Source organism: Carassius gibelio, chromosome A3, assembly GCF_023724105.1.
Source record: "Carassius gibelio isolate Cgi1373 ecotype wild population from Czech Republic chromosome A3, carGib1.2-hapl.c, whole genome shotgun sequence".
NCBI classification, from domain to species: domain Eukaryota; kingdom Metazoa; phylum Chordata; class Actinopteri; order Cypriniformes; family Cyprinidae; genus Carassius; species Carassius gibelio.
Genome location: NC_068373.1, coordinates 28023784 through 28036855, shown reverse-complemented (window position 1 = coordinate 28036855; position 13072 = coordinate 28023784). Strand labels below are relative to the sequence as shown.

The following is a 13072-nucleotide window of genomic DNA, read 5'->3' as shown; positions in this document are numbered from 1 at the left end:
AATCATGTCCTGGATTGATGAATGTGACACTAAAAAGGTACTTTTTCGAACTTAAATAATAACAGTAATAGTATTAATACAATCATTTTTGGACGCAGTGCCACGGTAATATCAAGGTTTTTGGACATGTTCCATGGTAACATTTCTTTTGTACGTTTGGTTACTTTGCAAATACAGAATATGGCACTCATTTAGTTTATAACTATCAAGTGGTGCTCAGCTCTTAAATCATATTTTTCCCATATAATGTAGTGACTTTAACATGATACAGTACTTTTCTTCTGTAATGAGCCCAATACTTTCTCTTTATTCTGGGCTGAATTTGGACTTGTTGTGGGTTAAAGGATGGGTGCTTTAATAGATATGGAGTATAACAGTCCTCGAGCTTACTTTCCATATTGAACTGATTTGAATCTCAATTGGAGCTTGTTGCGTCCACACCCCCACCTCATAAACATAATTATAATGACTTTAATGGGACCTTCTGGCCCGGTTGCAATCAACGATCTTTACAATTCCACTCAATTGCAACCAGCTTTTTGTGTAAAGCAGTGTAGCTCACAATCCCAGTTGGGCTTTCTGGAGACTCCCCCCAGGACACTTATTTAGGTGGACATCAATATATGTTGTAAACCCTTTAGGCTTGTAGCTTCTTCTCTGTCGTAGCTGTTGTAAGTGACCAAAAACGTGTTGAGTATTGAGTGTGTTTCTCAGGGTCTCAGGGGCTTGGGTGGGGTTTGTTTATTTGACTTTGCCTATTCGTTCCAGCTCAGACATCTGCTGTAATCCATCCAAACTCAGCCGAATTGAGGAGCCTCACTAATAACCCCCCCTTCTTCCCTCTTGCCAAATCAAAGCCAGATGAAGGCCAGGATTACCAGCAGTGTACCCGTGCTCCAGAACGAGGGGGAACGCTGTGTTTACGTTTGGCGTGTGTTGGGCCGACTGAACAGTAGTTTCATTTTCTTCCCTCGGCGCTCTTTTCTGCTGTCAGTTCGTTTTCTCTTGAGCTACTTTGCGTAGAGGGAGCCAGAGCTGCGGTCGCGTTTAGATCTGGACACGAAGTTCACGTCGGGATTCAAAGTCCAGGTGTTGAGGTGAAATGGCCTAATTTGGAGGTCAATGGAAGCTTGCTAGTTTGTTAGTTAGAGAGCAGTTGGGGGATCATGGGAAGATGTTTTGGCCTGAAAAGGTTAAGGCCGCCAAATGTGGTCCAGTACAGTACCGCAGTTCAATCTTTCCTCTAGAACTTGCATAAGCTGTTAAAAACTCGCCCACGTCTGCGCTCTTTACCTGGTGACCCCCGTCCCGAGTCGAAACTGAAACGCAATGGGATTCCAATTAGACGGCGCATGCCGAGGACTAATAAAAAGCTCTCAGTCCTCTTGGAAAGATGCATGTGGAAATATTTGACAGCTAGCAGTTAAACTCCCTCGTAAATCCCGGGCGTCTTTGTATCCGTCCCCCAGGTATTTTCAAAGTATCGGTGGAATAAGTCCCTTTTTGTGCCGTTGAAAAAGAATAACAAAAAGTAAAGGAAGAAAACTGCTCCCTTTTGCACTCTTTTTTCCCTCCAGAAATATGGTTTTAATTAGGAATTTAGTTCTCTTTCCATCTGCTGGGCTGGTGTTATTCTTATGTGCTGTTTTAAACTGTCCTGATGCTGGTTTGTTTTGTTTTGTTATGATGTTTGTTTTGTCTGTTAAATGGGTTGATTATAATATCGTCTTTCTCGTTTGTAATAACATATTGGAGAATCTGACCATGTAAATGTATAAGAGTGTGTCTTTGTTGCACCATATACAGTAATATGTTGAAAACATCTGCTCATGATCATATGCAATCATTTAATGTACTGCTTATAGTTTATCATATATAAAGTGCCATAGTTTGTCATGAAAAACATCAAATAGTTTGTGTATATTTATTTATTTATTTATCAGAATCAGAAAGAGCTTTATTTATTCATGCATTTAGCAGACGCTTTTATCCAAAGCGATTTACAGTGCATTCAGGCTATCAATTTTTACCCATCATGTGTTCCTGGGGAATCAAACCCCCAACCCTGCGCTTGATGCTCTACCAATTGAGCTACAGGAACACTGTATTATATTGAAAACTTATAGAAAACTTTGCAATAACTATACATTTTAACATTATTGTTTAATTTTGTACACTGAAAAATATTGATGAAAACTTTATTTTTCAATAGTTTTTTGCATATAATTTTATAATACAATAGAAATGGAAATATCTGTGAATAATGAATAACCCTAATATTTTGATTTATTATTGAGTTTAATAATAGTACGTAGAAGTTTTTTTATATTTTTTCAAATGATTAGTTTTAGATTTTTAGGTTTCATTATTTTATATGAGAAGTTAAATTAATACAGTCTAGCTTTTTAAAATATTTATATATTTCATTTTTTTTTTATTGGATTGAAAGTGTTTTTTTTTTTTTTTTTTGGAAAATGTATTAATGTAAATATTATCTATATCTTTTATATTTAATTTTAAATGTGATTTTTATTTAACAAAAACATATGCACTATCTATGAATATCAATATTGTAGTTTTATTCTGTATATTTCAAATTTCACATTGATGCTAGCTAGCTAGCTTGCCATTTCTGTATTCTGCACTGTCAGACAGTAGAGCTAATATGCCTCTTCTCTCCTCTCCCCTATACGTATATCCCTCTCTTTCTTTGTATTTTTCTGAAGTGTCTGTGGGTTGCTTGTAAAAGTTTTGGAGCTGTGTGTTGAGCGACCGTCCTCTGCACATGGACACAGAGCGAGAGTGTGTTTCACATTAGTGCATGCTTTCCTGCGCTGCTGCAGAGGCCAATAACTGCTGCCAGCACGGAGTGCCACTTTAACACACACACACACACGCTGACTCCCATTAAGATGGAAAAATGCTATATTGAAGCAAGATAATTGAATGATTTGAAATGATTTTAATGTAACTTGGCATTTCGAACAATTGAAGAGCGAGGGCTCCTGTCAGGAGGGCAAAGTGTGTGATGCTGTTTATTTCTCTGTAGAAAAACAGAAACGTATCAGTGTCAGCTGATGAGTGACTCTAGCGATCTGATTGAGGTTTATCCCGAGTGTTTGTGGATTCACCGTCCCGTCACGCTCCCGATCTGTCTGTCTCTCAGAAGTGTTCCTCGGCTGGTCGCGGTTGCTCAGTATATTCAGGTCTGTCAGGTCCTCGAGGAGATGTTGTGACAGTGTAAGTCATTCACCTGCTTGTGTGGAGGGCGAGCGGAAGACATTAAGACTTTAATGAGATTCCCAACTTCATCCAAGTGGGACGTGAGTGGGAGACGAAAGAATTTCCTCGTGCTGGGAGACAGGGAATGAAAAGAAAAGATGGAGAGGCTTTTGAAAGAACAGCAGCGGTCATTCATGAAGAGTTTATATTTCAATGTTGCTTGAAGGGATTTTAGGCCTTCAATGTGATGCTCACCTTATGGAAAGTTTGTTAGTTGGTTATATTCGTGTTTGAACATCATCCTATCTTAATATGTGAACATGTACAGTGTGTTTTGCATTTGGACTCAAGTTTTGATAGGGTTTTGTGTGGCCGGGTCAGATTTGAGCGGCCATGTGTTGATAATGTTTCATCAAGCTGGTTTATAAAGTAGTGCTTTAAAACAGAATGTATGGGAATATATGTACAGTACTGCATGTATGCAATATACCACTCACAGACAGACACAAATCACAGTGTAACATCCACATTCCTGTATAGTTTTAACTCTTTTTATTACCCACAGTCATGCTGACAAGTGTGTTTTGTCACTGCAGTCCTGTTTTATTTCACTAAGGCTGCAGGCAACATTGATGGAGTAAGAGCTCAAAAGTTTTTTTGGGCTTTAAACACCAGCACTGGTGGTCAGTCACTCGTCAGGAGATGTGGGAATGTTCCCCATCGCTGGGTGAGGAAGATGACGGACTGAATGTGTGTGACCTCTCGGTGTGTGTCTGTCACGCTTCACTGCCGCTGTGTGAGCTCTTTACACACACTCAGACAAAGACATGCAGCTTTAATTCACATCTTTCTTCAGGACCTCCAGAAATCAGTGTTGTGTTTTGTTCAAAGTTCGCTCATTATGACCTTTCTCCTCACTCCTGTTCAGGGGGTTTCTTCACATTTTGGGTCTCATATCATGCATTTATACTGGATTTGAATTTATTCTTCAAACTAGTTTTTTATATTATTTTTTTTTATTGTTATATATTTATTTATATTTATATATTTATTTAGTATTTAATAGTATTTATTTATTGTGTTGTTTTCATTTTCCTATTAGTCTTATATTCTTTTAATTTTGTTTAAATGTTTTTATTTATATTTTAGGTCTGCCTAATTTAATATGTATATATATATATATATATGTTTTCGTTTTATTTTAATTTTGTTTAAAACTGTTTTATTCAGGGTTGTTAAGAGTTAAGCTTTATAATTTTTGTGTGCACCAATATACCTAAAACAAAAAAATATTTGTTTTCCCTTTTTTAATTAATTTATTTGTATTTAACATTATAGTTATTTTTATTGTATAAGTAATAATTAGATAAAATATAAAAATATATATTTTTTTACATTTTATTTTATTACAATTATTTATTTTATTTAATATAATTTCATATTAATTTGACATATGCCTGATTTTTTTAAACAATTTTTATTTGTAATTTTATTAAAATATTATTTAATAAATGTATTTACCTATTGTACTACTAATTGTTTATATTAATATATAGTTGATATCTTGTACTGTAGCTTGTTCCAGGTCTGTTTTCTAGCAGAAGCAGTTCACTGAGACCGGCGTTCATCAGCGGCCGTTTCGCTCTGACGCTCTTTTACCTCGTTTGTGAATGTTTGTCTTCTGCTGGTTCTTCTTTTGGGACTTTTCCCCCTATATAATGCTCTTCTTGTGTGCTAGCAAGCCTGAAGCCCACCGGAGCAAAGCTGCCCCTCAGTTTGAGCGCCCTGGAAAATATATGAGCTTAAAAAAAGAAAGGCTTCTTTTTAAAGCGGCAGAAAAACCACGCACATGCACAAACATGATATGTATCTCAACCCCTACTTTACAAACCACCCGGATAAATAGACACCTATCCATGTGAGCGAGGGCGGGACATGAAAAAAGCTCCAGTGTTGACCATTCTGCGGTTCATTGTAAATGACATCTCTTTGGAGTTTCCCCAGCCCTCGTCTCTCTCTCAGGATGGATTTAGAAGCTGTTGTGGTGGAGGGGCAGCGCTGGACGTCCGAGAGCCAGTGAGACGAGGGCTGATCTGCAGTTTCCACTGGGCAGTGGACCGGCGTCAGGCTGCGAGGTGCCAGACCCGGCCTAATGTGCCTCGCTCTTTATTACAGAGCAGCACAGACGATCTGAACCACACACTCATGAGCCAGGCCCCAGAAAAACTTACCACTGCATAGTATTTGCCATTTTTGGAGATGGAGATGTTTGAGAGAGGACAGTTCAGTGTGTGCCAGACTCAAGGACGCACCGCAGAAATGAGTTTTAATTAGAGACAAGATACGTTTTCTGGAGAAGCAACAGTTTGCGAGATATCAAGATTTATTTTCATAGATTGTATCTTGAATATGAATGGATTTGAATTTATTGCAGTTTTTTTCTTGTTTTTAATGTATTTATACACTTGTGTTCAAGATTCGTTGATTGAAAATGTATCTATATATTTTTTATTTTTGTTAATGTTAATACTGTTTGAAAATCTAAATAGTACAATTTCAAATTTTCCATTTTGAATATAGTGTAAAATGTGATTTATTCCTGTGATCAAAGCTGTATTGACAGCATCATTCCTCCAGTCTTCAGTGTCACATGATCTTCAGAAATCACTCTGATATGATGATTTTCTGCACAGGAAACATTTCTGATTATTATCATATTAAAAGCAGTTGTGCTGCTTCATATTTTTGTGGAATCCTTGCTGGATAAAAGTGTTAATTTCTGTAAAAATGAGTAAATAAATAAAGAAAACTTACTCCAAACATTTGAATCATAGTGTATCAAACTTTCCGCAAGATCTTTTTAAACATTGATAAAGTTTCATGAGCAGCAAATTGGCATATTAGGATGGTTTCTGAAGGATCATGTGATATTTGACTAAATACATGCAGGCATAAGAGACTTCTTTCAAAAGCATCCAAAATAAAATAATAAGAAATACATAAATTCATATATATGTAGGTTTATATATACACTTTAATTTTGTATAAGACATATTTTATTAAGTTTAACAAAATAAGATATTATTATTATTATTCAGTGACTAGAATCTATCATCATTATACAGTAAATGAAGCAGAATATGAATCCTGTCATTATTTTCTTGCGCTCGTTTCATTCTAAAGCTGTTGTTTTTCCATTGAACACAAAAGAGATTTGAGAACAGACATTGATCTGCTGCTCATACACAGCTATCGGCGTGTTGTGTGGAAATGAGCTTTGTAAAGATTATTCCTTTCGTGCTTCATGAAAAAAGCAGCCACATGTGGGTTTGGAGTGACATGAGGATGAGTAACACTTCCATTGTGAGTGACTTACGTTAGTTTATACTTAAATGTCACATTTTTGCCTAATGTCGAGTGTTTGTTGTCTTACGTCTCCTTCTTTCCCCCATCAGTGTCATTCTTGAGTTCATGTTTGATGGTTCTGCTGATTTAAACTGCTTCTTAATTGGTCTGAGAACATCTCATAAAGGTGATGTGCTTCCTGAGCCGTCACTCAGGCTCTCCGTGTGAATCAGAATCGGAGATCATGTCAGTGTCCAGACTCTCTGAATAACTAAACCTGCCCTGTCTGGACGCATGTGAGCATGTTTTTGTTGTAGGGAGCCGAGGTCACGGCGGTCAGAGGTCACGTCTTCTCCTGGCTCGCTGTAAAAGACGCTCTTTATGAGCAGTGCAGCGTGGGAGGGCTGCTGCGTTTGTTGAGTTTGAGATTTAACTAGATTTGATGTTTCGGCCCACCCAGAGATGTGTTAGTGGAGTCCGTTCAGCTTCACTTCACTCGAAATGATTTAATCTTAGAAGATCCTTTTAACTGCTGTGTGGAATTGTGTTGCTTTAGAAGAAATATGGGTGATGCTCATATGCTCACTGATAATGAACATCTGAGTCATGAGCAAATGACTCTTACGAACCAGTTCTTTTAAATGAATCAGAAATAAACAGTGACCAGTTAAATCTGAATCTTTTATGAGCGATACTGCTTAGTGCTTTGATTCTCTAAAAATAATTTACCTATACTGTTCGATTCATTAAAAACAAACCGTTTTTAAGAATCACTAAACTAGTTGCACTTTGTTTTGGATTTGTTAAAAAGAATCAGTTAACATCATTTGTGTGTGAGTCATTTGTGCAAGAATTGGACTGCACTGTTCGTGCTACATGTTTTTGATTCACTAAAAAGAACCGCTTCATAAGAGTCATTCTTTTGGGATTTGGGCTACACCCGTGGTTCCCAATTCCAGTCCCGGAATCTCCCTCCAAACGAGTTGATTTTCTGAATTAGGTGCGCATACAAAAAAATAATAATAATAATTCTTCCGGTAATTGAACTACACTGGTCGTGTTGTAGTTTTCGAATCACTGAAAAGAGCCAGATCATGAGAGTCATTTGTTTAGGAATCGGACTACTCTGATCATGCTTCATATTCTTGATTCACTAAGAAGAATCAGCTTATAAACGTCATTCGATAAGAAATTGGTCACACTTTGTTTTTGTTCCAATAAAAAGAACCATTACTGTAAACTAGTCATTTGTTCTAGAATTCAAACTTCACTGGTTGCACTGTGCAGTATGCTTTTGATTCACTAAAAAACAAACAAACAAAGGTTCATAAGACTCATTCATTTTGGAAGTGAACTAACCAGTTGTGTGGTCTGTTTTTGATTCACTGAAAGGAACGGCTTCACGAGAATCATTTGTTTGGGAAATAGACAACACTGGTTGCTCTGTCTTTTTGTGAAGTCCTCCGGTTCTGGTATTGTGTTTAAGAATGAAACTGGTTCTGAATAAGACCCGGTTCTCAGTTCTCAACCCTAGTGATTTCACATGCTTCCTGGATGAGTTTTTTTAGTTTTGACACCCAAGGCAGAACTGTTTAAGGGAACTTCTAACATGAAGAACAGACCCATTGTGATTGCTCGTATGGTGAGGCCGGTTTTGGGCGTAGGTGACCAAAGATGTGTTTGTGTTGCTGTCAAACTAGTGTCTGTGTGGTCCGACACAGCTGCTTCTGAATCCTGTTCAGACTTTGTCAGCAAGGGACTGTGAAGCACACACACACACACACACCTTCTCTGTGCTGGGCTGAGATATTGTTTTTAATGAGCAGAAACGATGACTGCAGGCTGTGTTTTTGGGCAGTGTTCCTGTCATGCTCTGAGCTCCGCTAGCTTCAGCTCTTTATGAGGCCCGTGTTTGCACTTCCTCACAGTGTGTGTGTGTGTGTGTGTGTGTGTTCCTCAAGTCTCCCGCGGTGCAAAAATGTGTGTCCCCGGGCTTCTTGTTGTAATTCAAGGTAGGCAGCAGCGTTGAGTTCACATCCTCTTGCCCTTCACAGCGTTTCTTTATCTCTTCATTTTTCAATACATTACTAGAACTGACTGAAGCTGGCTTTTGGTAATGAACTAGCCATGTAAAAATGCATAAGGGCACATTGTACAACAAGAAAAGAGCCGTCTGTTCACATAACAATTGTAAAAACAAAAACTGTAAAATATTTGATCAAAGTAACACTAATTAGGTTATATTTATTACCATTAGTTAATGCATGGTTCCATTGACATCAAACTACTTTTTGATCTGCTTATTGATTATGTATTTATTCAATATGTACATTTAATGATTTTAAATAATATGAAATAAAATATTTAACATTACATTTTTAATTAATCTCTGATTAAATGATATAGGTTAATGTTCACTTATCCGTTAACATTGACATTTATTTATTTTATAACTATCACATTTACTTCTAGATTTAAATTAATTTGAATCATAATAAGAATAATATCAACAATTTACCTTATTTATTTATTTATTATAAATACATACAAATCTGTTTGTTAACATTTATTTAATGCATTTGCGTATCATTGACATCAAACAACATTTTTGCAGAATTTATTGATCCAGGTTAATGTTACTTTATCAATTCATTATGTTTGCATTTACGGTTTATGCATTATTTTACAGCAAAGTAGATTAAATTATACATTTAATAGATATACAGATCTAATGCATTCAAATAATAATAACATCCCTAAATAATACGTTTTCTTGATTAGAATACATAACTGATTTATTAATCTGATAATGTTAATTTATTAGTATTGATTTGCATTTTATAGATGAATTTTAAATGAGATGTTTTTATTTATTCCATAAGTATAATATATAATATTTCTATATAATTATTTTAGTATATAATTGGCCTACATTAGACTACAACGAAGTGGTTTTGTTGTTCTGGAGGTGGTCTTTCTCTGCTCATTAGCTTTAGCTCATTAGCCTGAAGGTGTCTGTGAATCAGTTCTCACACAGTCAGCTCTGTTGATGCAGCTCCAGCTCATTTGTTTGTGAGACGTTCTAAACACTGACTAATGCACTTGTGTCATTTGTTTTCAGTCCAGCTTGGTGAGCTCACGCTTGCTTCGGTTGGCCTGGAGCTGATTTGTGTGAACCTGTGAGATAGTGCCGATGCAGATGTGTGAAAAAAATGGACTCTCGTATTTCACGGCCTGTCTTTATTCTAGCTCACGTTCGGCTGGCTGATGCTGCATCCAAGGCTCTCGGTTCTGGGCCAAACACACAATCAAATTGAGAACAAATGTCTGATAAGGGAAAGCAGGCTTTCCCACGCTAACGTGAACATGCGTTTGCACACGCTGCGGTCCCCGAGGAGAGAGTTGTGTTTTGGGTTTCAGACGGGCTACGCCTGCAGTTGGCAGCAGTATGTGCGCCGCTAATGGTTTCATTCCTTGAGACGTAGCACCTTTTTCTAGCAGTGCTTTGCTCCGTATACCGACAACAAACACATCCACAAATCACTTTCAAATCATCCTTTATGGCGTGTGGAAGATGTTGGACAGGCATTAGTGATTGAGAGCAGCTGTGTAGTTTAGCAGAGCTGTTGTAGTCATCACTGACACACGTGTGTATCGCTGGAATTAAAAAAAACGAGCATTAAGAAAGCATCGTAACCCTTAAAAAAGCTCTTAAAGTCCAAATTTGTTAGGAGCACTGACAAGCAGTGAGATGATTTCCTTAGTCTGGAAATGTCCTGTTCAAACAGAAACGTACTGTACAGTAGCATCACGAATACTGTCTGTATGAACGTGCAATGATATGCAATCGCATCATTTTCTGCATCTCGCGCATGACACTGAATTTGCATCACGCACAGAACACAAAACCGACGGAAACCGCTCCAGTGCTGTGCCAGGGTTTAAAACCTTCAGATTATTTCTCTGTCACAGTAACTTGCACAGAGTGAAACCAGACCTGTACTACAAGTTGTCCGTTTCGTACAGCGCATGTTTTTTTGAGAATGCGGTCGTGAGTCCTGAAAATAGACGGGAAAATAGACATTAACATATTTGGAAACTGCAGCAGTGATGATTTTGGTCTGTCATAACTTTCTACAAGAAAAGTGTTCACATAAACAATAACAGCACTTTCACAATCTTAGTGTGTCGCTGTTCGTTTCCTATCAAATACCTAAAAAAAAGTAAGTATACACATTTGATGCCCCAGATGTGGAGCAGGTTTGTTTAGTGAGTGGACGTCCCACCAGAACATCTCCAGGAGGTTTTTGAGCATTAGTACCCCATCTTATTTTCCTCTCATGCCTCTCTTCTTCTCCATTGTTCAGTGAAATCCCCTCCATCCTTCTCTTGCAGTTCATAATGCCAGTGTTCACGGCATTCTTCTGTCATTATTCCTTCAGTTTTCTTCATCATTCCAGTCTTCCCAGTCCCCATCTTCTCTATCTGCGATGCTAGCGGCAGCATTCCTGTGGTTCGTGGCCCCGGGGCCAGATTCAAACCATACAAGAGCCCAGTCCATACAAATCGTGTGCCTTTCAGAGACTCTATGCAGGGTGTGTGCAAGCAAAATAATGACAAAAGTATCTGAAATAATACAACCTGTTGAATTGCATTGAAATAAGTATGCTTTCAGTCAACAGTGCTTGCATTTTGAATGCCTTGTATCTTCAGAGCTAGCATTTGTAGGGGCTGAAATTCAAAAATTCAACATAGTTGTTTTTTTAAGCTGTGAATATTTCAATTCAGAACATTTCACACACATTTTCATAATTAAAAATGCAATAATTCGTATTCACCTTCCAGAGTTCACTTCCAAAATATTCAATCTGTTTAAAAATACAATGTATAATGTTCAACGAAAGTTTTCAGTTCATTTTATTTCCTTTACAAGTTCGCTTCCACTAATTCAGTGCATTTCTTACTGCTTACTAACTGTGATTACTGCATCTGCTGTTAGTTGCTCACCAGCAGGTGATGATGGTAGAGCTAGACATTCATTCACAACATCTGATTTGCAGAAACGGAGCAAGTGGTAAGAAGAACTTATGATTATCAGGGCCAGTATGTATATTTGGAAAAGCTGATTGAGACTCAAAAGCTGTGTTTACATTTAATACAGCATCTTCACTGTTACTAGTTTCCCCGTGTAGACACATGTAAGCAGCTTTATCTGCCAAAATGAGATTATAATGCTGTTTTTACTAACGCTGATATACAGAATACATCTTAAGCCCGATTCGGACGGTAATTGATTCTCATGTGAACATCTGTAAAAATACATTTACATGTCACCTGATAAAACTGATGGATTCGGATGGCGATCTATTATTAGACGAGGAGTGAGTTCTGCGAACATGGGAACGTTTCTGTTTCTGTGACCAGTCACGTTATTGTCTGCTGTAACTAAAATGTATTTTATTTACCAAATGCATTTAAAAATACGTATTATTATGTAAGATATATTCTTATTATTCCAAGCACATTATATAATATATAATCCTATTTATTATTTGATTATTTCAATCTCCTGTTTAAAAAGACGCCTTTAAGTTATAATTATACATATGCAATATAGATATGTAGCTTGTATATCTGTTTGTAATACACATTTTAAAACTGTATTGCATACCTGCTGCTGTCATAATAAAGAGCCATTTCAAATGTTGCTTTTCTTCTCTTTCTGCTCCTGGTCGCTGAGAGCAGTTATGAAGTATTGTTCTTTTAGTGTATGTATGCACATTATATCGAAGTACAAAGTTTACATACTTTACGTGTTCGGGAGTGCTCAAAAAGAGGTTAAGCACTGAATTTTGAATTGACTTCTTGTAAACTCAGAGATGTGGATTCGAACTGAAATTAAATTACCACATGACCTCGGTGTTTGTCAAAAACAGTAGGTAAATCAGCCATGGTTTTTACGGGACTTGTGAAAGAAAAACACAGACACAGCGTTGTGAAACTGAGGTTTCCCTCTTATGCCACACTCCAGGATTCCCCAGCGATGCTTAATGCGTCTCAATGAACTGATAGAGTGACTTAAACAAGACCTCAGATCTCAGTATACACCTTCTTGATGATGCAAACTATACAGATGGGTCAGAGGAACACAATGTTCTGCATGTTCATCATATTTGCTTTCCTAGAGCTGTAAAGGTTATGTATATTCTCTGGACATTTGCTTTCCTTTGCCACTATTCTGTATACAGTGAACTATTCACTCGTTGATATCTCTGTATTATTTCATTAAGGTCATCGTCGGGGAACCCTGGAGTGTGACGTCAGTGGGAAAACCCTATTACAACTCTGAAGATAAAGACACTAAGCAACTGAAAACAATATATGTCTAAGATGTAATGTTAGTTCTACTACCTGCTTGCTTTATTTCTGCAAATCAGATGTTGTGAATGAAGGATTTGCTCTACCTGTGGTTTGGTCTCCATCAACACCTGCTTGCACCACTCAC

General features: G+C 37.3%; 1 protein-coding gene across 1 annotated transcript in view; it reads left to right on the top strand.

The window, feature by feature from the left end:
* Window positions 1-13072, top strand: part of LOC127955535 (coronin-7) — a 107938-nt gene that overhangs the window by 41810 nt on the left and 53056 nt on the right. The gene's annotated exons all lie outside the window — the stretch shown is intronic.